The sequence below is a fragment of the Aquarana catesbeiana genome, linkage group LG01, assembly GCF_042186555.1.
Source record: "Aquarana catesbeiana isolate 2022-GZ linkage group LG01, ASM4218655v1, whole genome shotgun sequence".
Taxonomy (NCBI): Eukaryota; Metazoa; Chordata; class Amphibia; order Anura; family Ranidae; genus Aquarana; species Aquarana catesbeiana.
The window spans coordinates 711,964,742-711,984,847 of record NC_133324.1 but is presented as its reverse complement, the minus strand read 5'-3'; positions in this window follow the sequence as shown (position 1 = coordinate 711,984,847).

Below are 20,106 nucleotides of genomic sequence, written 5' to 3'. Positions count from 1 at the left end.
TCCCCCTTTAGGAATGGTGTATAGAAATTTTTGATTTGGAGATATCTAAATATCTCAGAGTTTGGTAGATCATATTTTTCTCTAAGCGATGGGAATGAAAGGAATGATTTAGATGCTATGAAGTCATTTAGTGTCTGAATGCCTGATGTTGTCCAAGCTTTAAAAGAATTTGGGTAGATCCATGCCGGATAAAAGGCCGGATTTCTGATAAAAGAAAGGAGAGGATTGTGTGGAGATTGTAACTGATATTTGGTTTTTATTTTATCCCAGAGAGATAAGAAGTGTTTAGTTATGGGATTATGAATTTTAAAGCGGTCTTTAGGATCAAGCCATAATAAATTTGATATTAATAGTGGGTCATTTTCTGAAGCCTCTATAAATACCCATAATGGGATTTCCTGTTTTGCATGGTATTTGGACAGACTGGCCAAATGTGCTGCTCTGTAGTAGTTAGTAAAATTAGGGTATCCCAGGCCTCCTTTATTTTTGGGAAGATGTAGTGTGTGTATAGGTATACGTGGTTTAGAAGAGCCCCATATAAACGAAGTTGCTCTTTTTTGTACTACTCTCAAAAAATAGGAAGGAATTGGAATAGGGAGGACTCTGAATAGATAAAGCAATTTGGGTAGAATAGTCATTTTGATTGCATTAATCTTCCCTATCCAGGATAAAGGAAGTTGCGACCATTGTTTTATTAGATTTGTGATCTGTCTTAATACAGGAGGATAATTGGTTGAGAATAAGTCAGAATGAGATGCTGTTAACTGAATTCCAAGATATGGGATTGCTTTTTCTGCCCATGTGAATGGGAGTGCAGCCCTAGCCGGGATCAATTCCATGTTTGTGAGTGAAATATTAAGCATTAGGCATTTCTTAGGATTAATCATAAGGCCGGATAGGGCTGCAAATCCATCAAGAGCTGGTATTAAGTTAGGACCAGAGACCTGTGGTGATGATAGAAAAAGTAATATATCGTCTGCAAATATACATAATTTGTGTGTAATACCTCCTACTTCAATGCCAGTTATAGTTTGGTTTGTTCTGATGTATTGGGCCATGGGTTCGAGTATAAGGGCAAATAATAAGGGAGATAATGGGCAACCCTGTCGGGTACCTCTTTCAATATTAAAGGCTTCAGATTTGTATCCAGCATATTTTATATAGGCTTTGGGTTTATTATATAATGCTTTGATCCATGTTAAAAAGTGGGGCCAAAACCCCATTTTTGTAATGAATATTGCATATATTGCCAGGATTAGGGATGAGCTTCGAGTTCGAGTCAAACTCATGTTCGACTCGAACATTGGCTGTTCGCAAGTTCGCCGAACAGCGAACAATTTGGGGTGTTCGCGGCAAATTTGAATGCCGCAGAACACCCTTTAAAAGTCTATGGGAGAAATCAAAAGTGCTAATTTTAAAGGCTAATATGCAAGTTATTGTCATAAAAAGTGTTTGGGGACCTGGGTCCTGCCCCAGGGGACATGGATCAATGCAAAAAAAAGTTTTAAAAACGGCCGTTTTTTCAGGAGCAGTGATTTTAATAATGCTTAAAGTCAATCAATAAAAGTGTAATATCCCTTTAAATTTCGTACCTGGGGGGTGTCTATAGTATGCCTGTAAAGGGGCGCATGTTTCCCGTGTTTAGAACAATCTGACAGCAAAATGACATTTCGAAGGAAAAAACTCATTTAAAACTACCCGCGGCTATTGCATTGCCGACAATACACATAGAAGTTCATTGATAAAAACGGCATGGGAATTCCCCAAAGGGGAACCCCGAACCAAAATTAAAAAAAAAAAAATGACGTGGGAGTCCCCCTAAATTCCATACCAGGCCCTTCAGGTCTGATATGGATATTAAGGGGAACCTGGCAGGCCGCAGGAAAAGAGGGGGGGATGAGAGTGCGGCCCCCCCTCCCTCCTGAACCGTACCAGGCCACATGCCCTCAACATTGGGAGGGTGCTTTGGGGTAGCCCCCCAAAACACCTTGTCCCCATGTTGATGAGGACAAGGGCCTCATCCCCACAACCCTGGCCGGTGGTTGTGGGGGTCTGCGGGCGGGGGGCTTATCGGAATCTGGAAGCCCCATTTAACAAGGTGACCCCCAGATCCCGGCCCCCCCCCTGTGTACCCCTACCATTTCACGAAAAAAGTGTCAAAAATGTTAAAAATGACAAGAGACAGTTTTTGACAATTCCTTTATTTAAATACTTCTTCTTTCTTCTATCTTCCTTCATCTTCTGGTTCTTCTGGTTCTTCTGGCTCTTCTGGTTCTTCCTCCGGCGTTCTCGTCCAGCATCTCCTCCGCGGCGTCTTCTATCTTCTTCTCCTCGGGCCGCTCCGCACCCATGGCATGGGGGGGAGGCTCCCGCTCTTCTCTTCTTCTTTTCTTCTCTTCTTCTCTTCTTCATTTTCTTCTCCGGGCCGCTCCGCAATCCATGCTGGCATGGAGGGAGGCTCCCGCTGTGTGACGGCGCTCCTCGTCTGACAGTTCTTAAATAACGGGGGGGCGGGGCCACCCGGTGACCCCGCCCCCCTCTGAGGCACGGGACATGACGGGACTTCCCTGTGGCAATCCCCGTGACGTCACAGGGAAGTCCCGTCAAGTCACCGTGCGTCAGAGTGGGGCGGGGTCACCGGGTGGCCCCGCCCCCCGTTATTTAAGAACTGTCAGACGAGGAGCGCCGTCACACAGCGGGAGCCTCCCTCCATGCCAGCATGGATTGCGGAGCGGCCCGGAGAAGAAAATGAAGAAGAGAAGAAGAGAAGAAAAGAAGAAGAGAAGAGCGGGAGCCTCCCCCCCATGCCATGGGTGCGGAGCGGCCCGAGGAGAAGAAGATAGAAGACGCCGCGGAGGAGATGCTGGACGAGAACGCCGGAGGAAGAACCAGAAGAGCCAGAAGAACCAGAAGAACCAGAAGATGAAGGAAGATAGAAGAAAGAAGAAGCATTTAAATAAAGGAATTGTCAAAAACTGTCTCTTGTCATTTTTAACATTTTTGACACTTTTTTCGTGAAATGGTAGGGGTACTTATGTACCCCCTTACCATTTCACACAGGGGGGGGGCCGGGATCTGGGGGTCACCTTGTTAAAGGGGGCTTCCAGATTCCGATAAGCCCCCCGCCCGCAGACCCCCACAACCACCGGCCAGGGTTGTGGGGATGAGGCCCTTGTCCTCATCAACATGGGGACAAGGTGTTTTGGGGGGCTACCCCAAAGCACCCTCCCAATGTTGAGGGCATGTGGCCTGGTACGGTTCAGGAGGGAGGGGGGGCTGCACTCTCGTCACCCCCTCTTTTCCTGCGGCCTGCCAGGTTGCGTGCTCGGATAAGGGTCTGGTATGGATTTTTGGGGGGACCCCACGCCGTTTTTTTTTTTTTTTTTTGGCGTGGGGTTCCCCTTAAAATCCATACCATACCTGAAGGGTCTGGTATGGAATTTAGGGGGAACCCCACGTCATTTTTTTTTTTTAATTTTGGCCGGGGTTCCCCTTAATATCCATACCAGACCTGAAGGGCCTGGTATGGAATTTAGGAGGACTCCCACGTCATTTTTTTTTTTAAATTTTGGTTTGGGGTTCCCCTTTGGGGAATTCCCATGCCGTTTTTATCAATGAACTTCTATGTGTATTGTCGGCAATGCAATAGCCGCGGGTAGTTATAAATAAGTTTTTTCCTTCAAAATGTCATTTTGCTGTCAGACTGTTCTAAACACAGGAAACATGCGCCCCTTTACAGGCATACTATAGACACCCCCCAGGTACGAAATTTAAAGGGATATTACACTTTTATTGTTTGACTTTAAGCATTATTAAAATCACTGCTCCTGAAAAAACGGCCGTTTTTAAAACTTTTTTTGCATTGATCCATGTCCCCTGGGGCAGGACCCAGGTCCCCAAACACTTTTTATGACAATAACTTGCATATAAGCCTTTAAAATTAGCACTTTTGTTTATTCATGTTCGTGTCCCATAGACTTTAACGGTGTTCGCGTGTTCGAACGAACTTTTTTCCTGTTCGCATGTTCTGGTGCGAACCGAACAGGGTGGTGTTCGGCTCATCCCTAGCCAGGATACTGTGTCAAATGCCCTCTTAATATCGAGAGATAGAAAACATAAAAGGATTTTCCGTTTTTTAGCAATATGTGCCAATAACACTGCCCTGCGTATATTATCGCCTGCCTGTCTATTTGGCATGAAGCCTACTTGATCTCTATGTATTAATTTTCCTATAATGCTATTAAGGCGTTTTGCTATTATTTTTGCAAATAATTTAATATCGAGGTTTAACAGAGAGATAGGCCGATAATTCACAAAGGAAGTATCATCAGAAAGGGGTTTTGGGATCATACAAACAATTGCCATTAGTGTTTCTTGCCGAAAAGAATGTCCATCTAGAAGTTTGTTAAAAGTTTCAGTGAGAATGGGAGAGAGTATTTCTGAGAATGTTTTATAGTATAAAGCCGAGTAGCCGTCTGGGCCTGGTCTTTTGTTAAGTTTTAGGTCTTTTATGGCGTTAGCAACTTCATCTATAGTTATAGGCTCATCCAAACTGCTTTTTTGATTCTAAAATAACTCAGGTAAGGTTATTTTTGAGAAGAAGGATTCAGCCTCTGTAGGATTAAATTCATTGTTTGTCTTATATAAAGTTGCGAGATGTGAGTGAAATTTATGGACTATTTTAACTGGATTACAAGTGTAAACATTTTTTGATAATTTCAAATGTATTGGTTTGAAAGATTTGTTAGTTGAATTTAATGCCCGAGCCAAATATGTACCTGGTTTGTTTGTATTCATGTAGAAATTGTGTTTGGAGCGTTTGAGGGATTTATCAACTGACTCAGTGAGAAATAGATCGTATTCCAATCTAGATTTTTCCAGATGAGATTTTGTACTCTGAGATGGATTATCTTGAAATGATATGTAGGCTGCATTAAAATTGAGTTCTAGTTTTTTTGCTAGATTTTTGCGTTCCCGTTTAAATGGTGCCATTTGTCTTTGTATTGTACCACGCAAGACAGGCTTATGAGCTTCCCACAGTGTTATTGGGGAGATGTCTGTTGTATTATTAATTGATATGTATTCCTTTAAAGCTTGTTCAATGGCCATCTGATGTAGTGGGTGTTTGAGCATTATGTCCGGTAAGTACCACGTTGGGTCATGCGCTTTTGGTATGGCTGAGGCTATAGTAGTGTATACTGCATTATGGTCAGACCACGGAATCGGAATTATATCTGATGCAATAATTTTTGGTATCATTCCTATTGTTATAAAAATATGATCTATTCTGGTGAAGGTTTGATGAGGGTGCGAGAAATAAGTGAATTTCTTTTTCATTGGGTTACTTTCTCTCCACGAATCTACCAGATTGTATTTGGAAAGAAGTTGAGAAAAAGGTAATCTAGAGGTTATTTTGGATGGTGTAAAAGGTGATTTATCTAGAAATGGGAGGAGGACCTGGTTCGAATCCCCACACATTATTACTGTTCCTATTTTGTGTGTATTAATCACTTGTAATATATGTGAGAGGAATGGTGTAGGTTGTTTGTTAGGAGCGTAGTAGGAAATCACCGTGATTGCTGTATCCATTATATAACCCATGAGTATCAGGTATCTACCTTCTGGGTCTTTAATTTCTGATGATAAGGTGAATGGTGTGGATCGGTGAAATGCAATTAGAGTTCCCCTTTGCTTGGTACAGGCAGAAGCCGTGTAAATTTGTTGATAAAAAGGAGAAATATATTTTGGAGTAGAATCTTTGGTGAAGTGTGTTTCTTGGAGGCATACTATGTGAGCCTTCTTGTTATGGAAAGTACGGAAGGCTTTGGTCCTTTTTTGAGGGACATTTATTCCCTGAACATTCAGGGAAAGTATATTCAGTGGTGCCATGGCAACAGATCAAATAGTTTTGACTTACTTTTTGTTATACAGAGCTGACTGCGCAGATCAACCTGTGTGGACTGAAGAGATGAATAGATAGAAAAGAAACCAGTGAATTCTGGAGTAAAGAGTAAACAAAAAACATATGAGATTAGATGATACATTGTATAAATTATTTTTTGCAAGTAATCACAATTTACCCGTGAAAGAGAATAAATATCTCTCTCAGGGGAATAAGTGCCTTCGTCACACTCCCACATAATATGGTTGGGAGAATGAGGAGGGCTAATGGGGGTACACGGATCTTCCGCTTACAGGAGAGAAGTGCTATGTCAAAAGACATCAAAATGATGTTTCATTAATTGGAGTGCAGAATATAGTTTTTGTTGAAATTATTTATTCCAGGGTGGTTGTATATGGTTAGTCTTGCCCTAGGCTAAATAATTCAGTTAGAAAGGTACTGTTAATAACTTTGGTATTGATGAAGATAGTTTGAATTATTTTGGGATTTTAACCCTTTTAGAGTAAACAATTACATATTTTATTCATATGCAACTGTTTAGATATGTTAACTCATAAAATTGAGGTTGTATTGCTTCAGATTATAATAAACAAAAACATAATTCTAGGAGCTAGTTAGGTAATAATATATTTGTTTTAAGAAAAGAAAGAAAAAGCTTCCATTACTTCTGGATTATTGAACATATTTGTCCTAAAAAGTAATAAATCTATTGTTATTACCTGATAATATATAACTGAACAAGAATTTCCTTATTTTACTTATATATTCTAAGGCTATATGAATCAGAAGTAATAAGAAATATAACTGGAATGTAACATGATCCCACACAGTGTGTGACTATCAGAATGCAGTTACATTCAGTTATAAATATAGGTTTTTTATAGAGAACCATCTCTTAGTATAATAAATGAAGAGATATCAGGAATTAGGATGTCAGTCCATTGAATCTTCTTGGTCCATGGATGATGTGGCATAACGGCCTCTTTTGTGAGAATGATGATTCCCATTTTGTTCTGAAATTTTCTGGGTGCTGCCTGAAGGTGAAGATGATGCCATTCTTCTGCGTGTGGGAGTGTTGCTGCTTGTGGGTTCTGTCAGATTTAATTTTAAAAGGGTTTGTTGTAGTTCATCTGCTGATCTGCTTCTGTAAATTGTACCTTGGTAGTTAAATCTGACTGAAAAGGGGAAGCCCCATTGATACATAATGTTGTGGCGTTGCAGTTCCATTAGTTGGGGTTTCATGGATCGTCTTTTAGTAATAGTAAGTTGGGATAGGTCAGCAAAAATTTGATAATTGTGTCCTTGAAAATTAAGTTCCTTTTTTTCTCTTGCAGCAATTAGTATTTGTTCTTTCGTTCTGTAATAATGAAATTTTGTGATTATATCACGTGGGGGTCCATCTTTCTTTTTGGCTGTGAGGGCTCTGTGTACTCTGTCCATTTCTAAACGTTCAATAGGGATATCTGGCTTTAGTTCTTGTAATAGAGCAGTAATAGTAGATTGCAGGTCTGTCACAGTTTCAGGTATTCCCCTTATGCGCAAGTTTGAACGTCTGGCTCTATTTTCGTAATCTTCGAGCTTAGTTTGAAGTATTAAATTCTCTTTTTTTAATTGTTCCAATTCTGTTATATTTTCTTGGGTTGTAATTTCAATTTCATCCATTTTTATTTCTAAGGCTGCGGTGCGGTTTCCCAGCTCTCTTATTTCTTTGGTTAGGCTTTTTGTTATTTGGTCTGAGGTTTGTTTTAAAGCCTTATGAAGCATCTTTTCAAATTGTAATAATATTACTGGGGATGCTGAGGAGGCTTGTGGAGAAGTTTGTGAGAGGATTTGTTCTGTATCTGACTCAAATGGAGAGTCTTGCAGTGACATTTTCTGTCTGTGAGAGCGCCCTGATGCTGTATCTTGTGAGGTGACTGGAGCTGCTTCAGCTGCAGTGAGTGCCTGTGAGCTCTTTGTGAGGTGATTTTTATTTCTGCCACGGTTTCCTCCCAGTACCATATTTCCTGCCCAAACTTTCACAGTTTGTTCCCAGGGGCAAAAAGGTTCAAATGGATACCTTTTGAGCCTGCAGGCTCCACTTTGTCCTTCTCTTCTCTCCTCAGCGGTGTGGAGCTCTAACAATGCATGTCTGCTCCGCTAGGCTCCGCCGCAGGGTCATAAAGTTATAAATTTTAAACTGTCTCTTCCCATCAGAACCAGTGAACACGTCCGTGCGCTCCACATACCTACAGATAGTACATCTGCCGCATTTAAACATGCCCCTCAGGGGTGGGAGTTGAGTGAGCCAGTTTTGACTAGGTGACCTTTGATATTCAGAATGGATCAGATGGTCCCTGAGATTCCGAGAACGTCGGGCGGTGAGGAGAGGGCGTTCCCCCACTATCTCACCGAGAGCAGGGGAACCAGAGAGAATATGCCAGTGATTACTGAGAATGGTCCTAATCTGTTCCCATTGGGCACCATATTTGGTAATAATCCTAGGGGGCCCATGTCTTTCTTTGGAGGCCATGGATCTCCTTCTAGCAAGGAGTTGCTGAGGGTCCGTCTGGAGAGCTCTTTTCTTGGCTACTCTAATAGACGTATGGGAATAACCCCTGTCCCGGAATCTACCATATAGGTCCCTGGCTTCTGTGTCAAAATCCTGTTGTGTGGAGCAGTTTCTGCGAATACGGAGAAACTGTCCCACAGGTATACCTCTAATTAAAGATCTTGGATGATCACTTGTGGCCTGGAGGAGGGTGTTCGCTGCCGTGGGTTTTCTATGGGTTTTGGTGCCAATCTTCCCGTTGTTAACAGTAAGGGTTAGGTCTAGAAAGGGGAGGGTGTGCTGGTGGGCTGTACAGGGAAATGTAATTACAATTCTTGATCTAATATTTCACAGCAGGGCCCATTCCTGCACCCACCAAGAGTAACTGTTTGTAATTGTAATTACACGCCCCTGTTAAACAGGGGCAAAAAAATTGGGCCTTGGCCACTGGTGGCGGTGCCCAGAACCAAAAATATTCGTACAAGCTATCAGCATGAAAATTGAGGAGGAAGAGGATTGTGACTCAGCATAACAGGATAGTCACGCATCACAATAGGCAGTCTTGAAGGGATCTCACATTAAAAAAAACATTGAACCAGTTACATCAGCATCAGGTGCTTGGTAGCTGGTGATCCAAGACTTCATTTTTATGAAGGTCAGCCGATCGACCGATTCGGTGGACAGACGCACCCTGTGATCCGCTACAAAGCCTCCAGCAGCACTGAATGTGCGTTCCGAAAGAATGCTGGATGCAGGACAGGCCAGTAGCTCAGTTGCATACTGTGCAAGCTCTGGCCAGTGATCCATCCTCAAGACCCAGTAACCCAGAGGATTTTTGGTGGGAAAGGTGTCCGAGTCTGATCTTGCCCCTAGGTAATCCTGCACCGTGTGAATCAGACGCTGGCGATGGTTGATGGAAATGATCAGACCTTGGGGCTGCAGACTAAAAAATTGTTTGAACGCATCAGTCAGACGGCCACCTTCTCCACCACTCCTTCTGTCACTGACCGAAGCCTCAGAAACACCTTGTCCAGGAGGACCAGGAAATTGTAACCTCCCAGGCTCTGGAATCGCGTTGCACAAACATTTTTGCAAGGCCTCCCGAAGATCTTTCATCCTCTGCTCCCTCTGCAATGGCAAGATAAGGTCTACAACCTTACCCTTGTAACGTTGATCAAGGAGGGTTGCCAGCCAGTAATCATCCCTCCCCTTGATACCACGATTACGAGGATCCTTCCACAGGTTTTGCAGGATCAGGGAGGCCATGCAGCGTAGGTTTGCTGAGGCATTAGGTCCAGAGACCTTTGGGTCACTAAGGACGACATGATCCACAGCCACCTCCTCCCAGCCACGTACAAGCCCATGGCTTTCTTTGGACTGTAAATGATCCTTTGAAGACTGCTGCTGATGCTGAGTGCCAGGCTCCACCTCCATGCTGACACAATCCTCCTCCTCCTCATCCTCTTCCTGTGTGATCGGCGGGCATGCAGGAACACTGTCTGGATAAAGAGGGCCTTAAGAGGTAAGGAAGTCCTCCTCTTCCTTCCTCTGTTCTGCCTCAAGTGCCCTGTCCATTATTCCACGCAGCGTGTGCTCCAACAGGTGTACAAGAGGGACAGTGTCACTGATGCATGCACTGCTCACCATCCTCATGGCCTCCTCAAATGGTGACAGGCCAGTGCATGCATCCCTGATCATAGCCCACTGGCGTGGGAAAAAAAAAACAAGGTCCCCTGACCCTGTCCTGGTGCCATAGTTGCATAGGTACTCATTGATGGCCCTCTGCTGCATGTGCAGCTGCTGCAGCATGGCCAACGTTGAGTTCCACCTGGTGGGCATGTCACTGATTAGGCGGTTCTTGGGCAGGTTAAATTCCCTTTGGAGGGCTGCCAGCCGAGCACTGGCATTATATGACCTGCAGAAATACACACAGACTTTCCTGGCCTGCCTCAGGACATCCTGTAAGCCCGGGTACCTGCCCAAGAACTGCTGCACCACCAAGTTAATGACGTGAGCCAAACAGGGCACATGGGTCAGTTGTCCCTGTCGGAGGGCAGAGAGGAGGTTGGTTCCATTGTTGCAAACCACCATACCTGGCTTAAGCTGGCATGGTGTCAACCACCTCTGAACCTGCCCCTGCAGAGCTGACAGAATCTTTGCCCCAGTGTGATTCCTGTCCCCCAAGCACACCAGCTCAAGCACCACATGGCATACTTTTGCCTGCATGTTTGCATAGCCCCTTGAACGCCTACGGAGCACTGCTGGTTCCAAGGACAAATCAGCACAGGAAGAGGCCATGGAGGAAGAGGAGGGGGTGGTGGAGAGAGGTGTGGCAGAATCACCACTAGTAGAATTTTGGAGGCGTGGTGGTGGAACAACCTCCAATGCTACTGCACCCTGTCCTGCATCCTTCCCAGCTGCCAGAAGAGTCACCCAGTGCACGGTGAAAGATAGGTAACGTCCCTGTTCATGCTTGCTGGACCATGAGTCAGCGGTAATATGCACCTTACCACTGACCGCCCTGTCCAGCGAGGCCAAGACATTGCCTTCCACATGCCAGTAGAGAGCCAGAAGCTCCTTCCGTGAGAAAAAGTGGCGTTTGGGAACCTGCCACTGAGGAACAGCACATTACACAAACTCACGGAAGGGGGCAGAGTCTACCAACTGAAAAGGCAGCAGTTGAAGTGCTAGCAATTTAGCCAAGCTAGCATTCAACCGCTGGGCATGTGGATGGCTGGGAGCGAACTTCTTTTGGCTGTGCAGCAGCTGGGGCAGGGAAATTTATCTGGTACAATCTGACATCAGTGTACCGATAGCAGATTGCCAACAAGTACTTGGCTGTGACACACCTAATTCTACACTTTCATTCCTCTCAGTGCAGGTTTCAGAGATGACTGATGGTATAGTGGGGTTGGAGATCCCAGCTGATGAGGAGCAAGGAGAGGTCCGCTTTGTTCTTTGGTGTGGGTCTTTTAGGTACGCTTGCCAACGAACTGCATGGCAGGTCGACATATGTCTGGTCAAGCATGTGGTGCCCAAGCAGGTGATGTTTTGGCAATGCGAGATACGCTTGAGACATATGTTGCAAATAGCAGCGGTGGGATCTGATGCACTCGTCTCAAAAAAGACCCACGCCAAAAAACTTTTGGAATAACGCGCAGAGACAGCAGCACCTTGCACATGTGGAGCTCTGCGGTTTGATGCAGTCGGTGTGCTGCCCTTAAGCTGGCCCCTGGAGGGCATCCTGCCTCGTTGGAGATGTGCCTCCTCCTTCTCCTCCTCTCTCCTATCAGGCACCCACAAGGAGTCAGTGACCTCATCATCCCCTACCTCCCCATCACTGGAGCAAAGCTGGCAGTATGCTGCAGCAGGGGGAACATGACTGCCAGATTGCTGTCCTTCTTGGGCACCCCCTCTCTCTGGGCTCACGTTATTGCCTTCCTCTAGCTGGGTACCATCATAGGAGACTTCAAAACGCTGGGCATCCTCCTGGAGCATGTATCTAACACTGTGGTCAAACAGTTAAGGGGACTCCTCAGGAGGATACGGTGGGGCTAGGGAAGGAGTGACTGATGCCATTGAGCTGAGGGAAGGGGCCGCGTTGGCAGCTGCTTTGCCAGACAAAGTACCCTAAGCCTGGGTGAGAGAGGATGAGGAGGATGAGGACGGCTTGGTCATCCACTCTACCAAGTCTTCCACATGTTGCGGCTCAACACGGCCAGCTGCCGAAAAAAAGTACAAGCGTGTCCCACGGCCACGTGCTGATGAGGATGCACCATCCCCACGACCAGCACTGTTGCCTCTAGACACAGAGCCTGCTTGCCCTCTTTTATTGGCTTGTGACTGTCTGCCTCTCCTTGTTGGCCTTCCAGACATACTAATGGCCTGCAGTGAGATGTAGGGGCACAAAGCTGGGATGCATATATATATACTGATACTGCAGCTAGCAGAATTGCCTGCCTGTGGTATTAATAGGATCAGAACAACAGCAATTGTCTTCAGGTAGCTTTAGGTGCACACTGTGCAGAGTACGCACTACGCTAACTGTAAATACTGCAGCTGCCTGCGGTACTAATAGGATCAGAAGAACACCACCAATTTTCTTCAGGTAGCTTTAGACGAACGGTCAAACATGTGATGTTCGAGTCGAACATGGGTTTAACTCGAACTCGATGCTCATCCCTACTGGTGAGGCACTGGCTAGTATCAGAGCCAGATACACACAGGTATCACATTCACAAGTTACGTGTTTGATTCTCATTATGTAGACAATTGCAGTTCTACTAGTTATACTCATTTAACAAAAATATTTTAAAAAGCTGTCCCTTTAAGATGTATTGTTTAGGGGTTCTAAGTAATTTTCTAGCAAAAATATGATGATTTTTACATGTAGGAGAGAAGTGTCAGAATTTTACCTGGGTGGCAAGTGGTTAATTACCATAAGTAATTAATATGCAAATTATTATTATATATTATTATTATTATACAGGTTTTATATAGCGCCAACAGTTTGCACAGCGCTTTACAACATGAGGGCAGACATTACAGTTACATTACAATTTGGTACAAGAGGAATCAGAGGGGCCTGCTTGTTAGAGCTTACTATCTAAAAAGGAAGGGTCAATTGATACAATAGGTAATAGCTGTGGGGGGATGAGCTGATGGAGGAAGTAAAACAGTGTTAGGTAGAAGCAGGATAGGCTTCCAAAGGATTGGAGAAGCTCTGGAGAAATCCTGGAGGCGAGCATGGGAGGAGGTGACAAGGGAGCTAGAGAGCAGGAGGTCTTGGGATGACCGAAGAGAGTGGCTTGGTTGGTATTTTGGGACTAGGTTAGTGATGTAGCTGGGGGCAGAGTTATGGATGGCTTTGTAAATTATTGTTAGTACTTTGAATTTTATTCATTGGGTGAGTGGAAGCAGGGCTTGACTGACAACAATGTGAGCAAACCAGAAGTGAACTGAACCTAGAATGGTATGTTTTTTATTTACAAGCACAGGTATTGTCAGCAGCTTGTTTGACTGCCAGGGTAATGCGATGGGGACCCTGATGTGTAAGGGGGGGCTCTGATGTGATAGTGGGCTTCTGATGTGAAAGTGTGACTATGATGTGGACCCTAATATAAGAGGGAATCAGTTGTGTAAGTGGGGCTCTGATGTGATGGGGTCTTCTGATGTAAAAAGGGAGACTTTGATGTGAAGGGGGATCTGATCTAAATGCAGCTCTGATGTGATAGGGGCTTCTGAGGTGAGGGGGGGGGGCTCTGATGTGAAAGGGGTAACTTCTGATGTGATGGGGAGCTTCAGATTGCAAGGATATTTCTTGGAGTGAGTTTATTCATGCCTTTATTTAATTCAGTCATTTTATTTCTGCTTTCAAATATTTGTAAAGTATTGGCCCTTGTACTGAAAAGTTTGGAGAACCCAGCTTTAAAGAAATATTAGGACTCCACAAGTCCCTGGTCAAAAAGGCTGATATACTGTTGGTTGTAATAATGTATCTATAGTTAAATGGTTTAGTACTTTTACAAATTCTTTAAAAGGTAAAATTATAAACAGAATACTCTTTTTTTAAAGTCATTGACATTATAAATACACAATTTACTTATTTGGGTTTGATTCTTTATATTCAGAAAAAAAAGTGTTCCTTGCTGCAAAAAAAAAAAAGAAAAAAATATGAAGCATGTAAGCTTAATAGCTGCACAATACTGCAGAATTACATTTTGTTGTGAATGCTGTTGGGAAAATTGACTCATTAAAGTGGTTACTTTCCTTCAATGAAGAAGAAACAATTGAAAGAAGAAAATGAGATAATTGAGGTAGCTCTAAATGAAAGTGTCCTTGATTTAAAAGTCATTTGGAATCTCTCGTCTCACAATAAAGCTCCTTTGGTACATTTGGAACACAATGAAAAGGAAAGAAGAACATTCAAGTACAAAAGCTAATGGATACTATTCACTAGAATACAGCATTAGAAATTCTATTATTCAATAGGTAAAATCTGGATAATTGTAAAAAGGGAAATTAATCCTGTTATTGCCATAGTAAATAAGCAGAAAAAAATGGCATTTAAACAAATACTGCATGATTTTTTTGTTAATAATACGGGGCATAGGATCAAGAAAAGCAGAAAACAGTTTAATCTCTGTCTTCAACATGATTAATTCTACAAAGACTAACATTGCTAAATTCTAAGAGAGTAAGAGCTCACTCACACTAAAAGACATATGGCAACACATGTTTAGGTAACAAGCCTTACATTTTTATATGCATTGAATTGCATTTGTGAAGGATACAGTTTAATTTACTTAAATAAAAATGAGCATGGCAACACACTGAACTGCAGTATGTGGGTCTATTTTCCAATGCTGCAACACATCTTAGTGATAATAGTTGAGCATACAGAAAACAATGGCTTTCAGCTGTGCTTGCATCTTCCTGAATTAGAAATCACAACAGAATATATAACAATTTTCCAAATGGAAATATGCCATAATATATATTCAACATGTTGTGTTTTTTATTTTATTATGTAATTGTAGAATGTGAAAATTACAGTATACTAGAATTTGTTTTTATTTTTTAAAATTGTTCTGCTTAAAACTCACTCTGATAATACAATTGGAAGATATCATAGGTTGACAGTGTGATCTATAAGAATATAGCTACTCTTGCCCAGTGCCAGATTTATAAGGGGCAAAAGGGGAAATTGCCCTGGGCCCCCTGCCAGAGAGAGCCCCGACCCCAGACTTACTTTATAAAAAAAAAAGTCATAATTATAAAAGTAGTTTGATTATTAAAAAAATAACAAAGTATGTGTGTGTCAGGATATGGAACAGTTACTGTAAGCCTGACTTCAGAAGCAAAGAAAGTGATGAGGGCTTCTGGCAGATGTTTTACATTTGAACGTCTCATATTATTTTACGATTCGAGATGTTCGTTTTAAAATGACTGTTGCAGAATGGATTGCCTTGTTTTTGAGAGAGACGAGTGGGTGGCATAAGTAAAAAGTAAAAAAAAAAAATGTTGGAAAGTGCAAGGAAACAGTCCCAACCCCATCATGAGGGAGTGAAGTTAATGACCAGCATTGATTTATTTCAGTCAGAAACATGAGAGAGAAGCTCACTTTACTGCTTGACCCTGATTGATTTAAGGGGCGAATCCAACACTCCGCAATCTCAAATAGGGTAAAACTTTGTTAGCAAGTATTACTTGAAATTACAGGATTGGTTAAATTTAAGACAGGCATGGCCCTGGATCAGAATTCAGCCATAATGATTTAGCAGAGTGTCAGACAAAATCAGCAGAAAGTAGAGGACATTCCTTATGTGTCTTGCAAAGAGTGTAGCAGTTAAGTCAACTCCTGACCAGTTTTTTTATTTTATTTTACTGAATCCTTCTACAAGACTTCCCACAAGTGATTTTCCATTTCCCAAATGGATCTGTACACAACACCACCCTGTATGACTGTCAATGCCGTCCACTCAGCAAGGGAACTTGTGTTAAGGAAGATATTACAGAAAGGTATCAATGCTCAACGGTGCTCAATCTCTCATCTCGGGAATACTGTATATTGTTAAGTCTCTCTCTGCAGACTTGCAAACACGTGGTGTAAACCCTACTCCTTAGGTTAGAATAAATGTATGTTATGTTCTCAGTCCTCAATCTTGCTCCATCATTGGCAATTCCTTCCCATCAGATAGACTGATTAAACATTTTTCGGTCATTGAGACAATGTAGCTCGTTTAAGCATCTCCATCTCAACAGGCAGTTTTATTACAAGAGGGGATTGCTGATACCTTTCCAGGTATTAATGTAGCTCATAGAATATATCTGAGCATGATGGTCACTAGTTGTTCAGGAGAAAGGTCATTCAGCAAATTGGCACTGATAAATAATTATCCGAGAACCACATAAAAGGCTAAGTACTCTGTGCCTACTGGCTGCAGAGAACAGTGTTCTCAAGATGATATAGTTTAGTTCAAGATGATATAGTTAGTTATAGTCAATAAAATTGAGAAAAAAATTAGAACAAATATGGTTTATCATTCATTTCAGTTCACTTTTTTATTTGTCATATAATTTAATATCTATGTTGAGGGGCCCCCCAAACTTGAAGTGCTCTGGGCCCTCAAAGGTCTAAATCCAGCACTGCTCTTGCCATAGTGTCCACATATGTAAACCCAACATTCTCATTCAGCCTCTTTAACATCTCTCTGATGTCTGAGTATCTTTTAATATCTCCAAGTGGCTGTGCTTAGATATCTATTTCCTTAAAGCAGAACTCCGGGCAATTTTTTTTTACATGTCCTTGTTGCTGATCTCCTACCTTCACCAACTATGTCACCCATGTTCTTCTGAGCTCTGTAGTTCCTCTATAACAGGCTGCTCATCTTGCTGAAAAAACATTGTTGCCTGGTGACTTCCTGTTTGTAAGACCGCTGGCTGCTAGTCCTCCTGTATCCTCAGTCAGCGATCTGACATGCCCAGTTGTCCTCTGAAAGGGAGCAGGGAGACAGCAGACATGTAGTAGGCGGAAGGGGTCTCACAGCCCCCGGTCTGTGCCGCCCATGGAGGAGGTGTCCTCCTGCTCCTCTCTCCTACCTCTTCTGCTCCTGCCAGTCACAACCCATCCACTCCACCCCACCGCACTGTCCTCCCACCCACTTGCTATCTCTGTGCAAAGCAGGGATTATTATCAGAAATCACTTGTATGACACAGCGGGGCTCTCCTGCTGTGTCAGGTATTGTATATGAGAACACTGATCGCTGATGTCCTGCCTCCTGCCGGTATTGGAACAATGGCTTTCAATCACAATACCAGCGGGAGGCGGGACATCAGCGATCTGTGTTCTCATATACAATACCTGACACAGCAGGAGATCCCCGCTGTGTCATACAAGTGATTTCTGATAATAATCTGCACTCTACACTGGTGGGACAGGCATGCAGCACTGGTGGTCCCTGACATCCGGCACTGGTGGTCCCTGACATGTGGCACTGGTGGTCCCTGACATTCGGCACTGGTGGTCCCTGACATTCGGCACTGGTGGTCCCCGACATGCAGCACTGGTGGTCCCTGACATACAACACTGGTGGTCCCTGACATGTGGCACTGGTGGTCCCTGACATTCAGCAATGGTGGTCCCTGACATGCGGCACTGGTGGTCCCTGATATTCGGCACTGGTGGTCCCTGACATTCGACACTGGTGGTCCTTGACATTCAGCACTGGTGGTCCCTGACATGTGGCACTGGTGGTTTCTGACATGCAGCACTGGTAGTCCCTGACATTCAGCACTGGTGGTCCCTGACATTCAGCACTGGTGGTCCCTGACATGCGGCACTGGTGGTCCCTGACATTCAGCACTGGTGGTACCTGACATTCAGCACTGGTGGTCCCTGACATGCGGCACTGGTGGTCCCTGACATTCAGCACTGGTGGTCCCTGTCATTTGGCACTGGTGGTCCCTGTCATTTGGCACTGGTGGTCCCTGACATTCCGCACTGGTGGTCCCTGACATTCAGCACTGATGGTCCCTGACATTCGGCACTGGTGGTTCCTGACACATTGCACTGGTTTGCATTCTTATTAAATGCATTAAATTAATATTATATTAATATGCATTTATATTAAAATGCTTTGCATTTATAAGGCTGTAACCTAGCATACAGTGTGTTGCTGAGTAGCATGGCTTGCTGGCTGCAGAATGAGGGGTGTGATTTATGTTGAAGTGGGCGAGTTCACATTTACATGTACAAGCCTAGTGTACCTCCCACATTCACTCCAATCCCAAGGCTTCGTTGGAAATGTAGTCTGATTACAGTTTAGAGAGAGAAGAAGATATGATGCAATCCCTGCTCTAACACCTCCTAATTGCCAGAATACAGGCTGCATTTTTTGAATCACAGAGCTGACTTCCTAAGAAATCCAATCAGACACCTCTCTTAAATGGTAAGAAATTTCACAGCTGTAATAACTGTTTAGTGTCTTGTGTGGGGGGTGTACTAATGTTTTTTTTTTTTTTTTAAATCCCAGAGTTCTGCTTTAAACCTGAAGTTTAGGTATTTTTTTTTTTTTTTAATCAACCACGAAGTTTATTGAAGAACATGAAAACATCCCAGGGTACAAATATTCCAGCACATAGCATAGCATGATAACGCGCTCATGAATAGCGAAATACAAAAAGAATCCTTGAAAAGCAAACACATGTAGTTTCAAGTATACTTTCCCACACAGTTGTATAACAGTATACACTCCTGCCTACCCAATGAACCCCCAAGCACTAACCCATAAGTTTAAAGCATTGTTAAACAGGATATAATGGCTCATGATAGTAATCTATGCATCACCAGATCTACAGGTTCTAAACCAGGGGTGTTCAACCATGCTTCAAATCTTTCCGACGGACTTGAGTCCGGTCGAAAAATCCGCTTGTCTGTATGCTAGTCCAATGGACAAAAACTGACGCTAGGGCAGCTATTGGCTACTGGCCATCAACTTCCTTATTTTAGTCTGGTCATACGTCATCACTTACAAATCCGTCGGACTTTGGTGTTATCATGTGTAGGCAAGTCCGGTCATTAGAAAGTCAGTCGAAAGTCCATCGTAACTCTGTCAAAAATCTGTCGGAAAGACCGTTGGACTTTTGTTCTTAAAAAGTCCGACCGTACACACGGTCGGACTTTTCGACAACAAAGGTCTGATGGTCTTTCTGACAGACTTTCAACAGAGTTACGACGGACTTTTGACGGACATTCTAATGACCGGACTTGCCTACACACGATCACACCAAAGTACGTCATCACTAAATAAAGAAAGTTGATACTAAACTTCCTTACTAAAATAAGGAAGTTGATAGCCAGTAGCCAATAGCTGCCCTAGCGTCGGGTTTTTGTCCGTTGGACTAGCATACAGACGAGCGGATTTTTCGACTGGACTCATGGTGTCCCAATATCTATGAAGCTTGGGAATGCGCCATTTTATATGCATTAGGTCCCAATGTCCTTACAGCATTTGTTACAGGTCAGATCCTGTCTCAAGCCCATGGTATACAGTTTAAAAGGAGTATGGTGTACCCTTAGCAGAATGTGTAATTGGGAGAACCGCTGTGATATGTTTAAAGGCCAAGAGTGAAATGACTCCAAAGCCATCTCCCATTGGTCCCCATAATAGTGCCTACATCCGCCTCCCATTTCTCCAAAGCTGTACAAAGGAAATTTCCACCTGGGCAAGTCCTTCCACCATATGCTGAAGATGAGCTGCCAGACAGTACAACCAAGGATTTGGGAATGTCATACCCCCATTATACTTTGCACGTTGAAGATGCTGGATTCTGGATGAGTCATTTCTCCATATCTTGTCTTGAAATATCAAGTTAACTATTTTGAATATTTTGAGTGGTATAACCACCAGCATATTATGTAAGAAATATAAAAGGCAACAGGATCATCTTAACTAAGTTAGCCCTGCCAACCATCGATAGCCACAGCCTGTTCCAAAGCTTAACTTTCTCCCTGTACCTTGAAAGCAGTGGGCATAAATTCAGGTGACAATAATTAATCATAATAGGGGAAATCATTATTCCCAAGTATGGTATGTACAGCTTGCACTGGACAAAAAGATGCCAAAGTGTAAGTTAATCATCTCATCAAGCTGCATCAGATTGATTTCAACC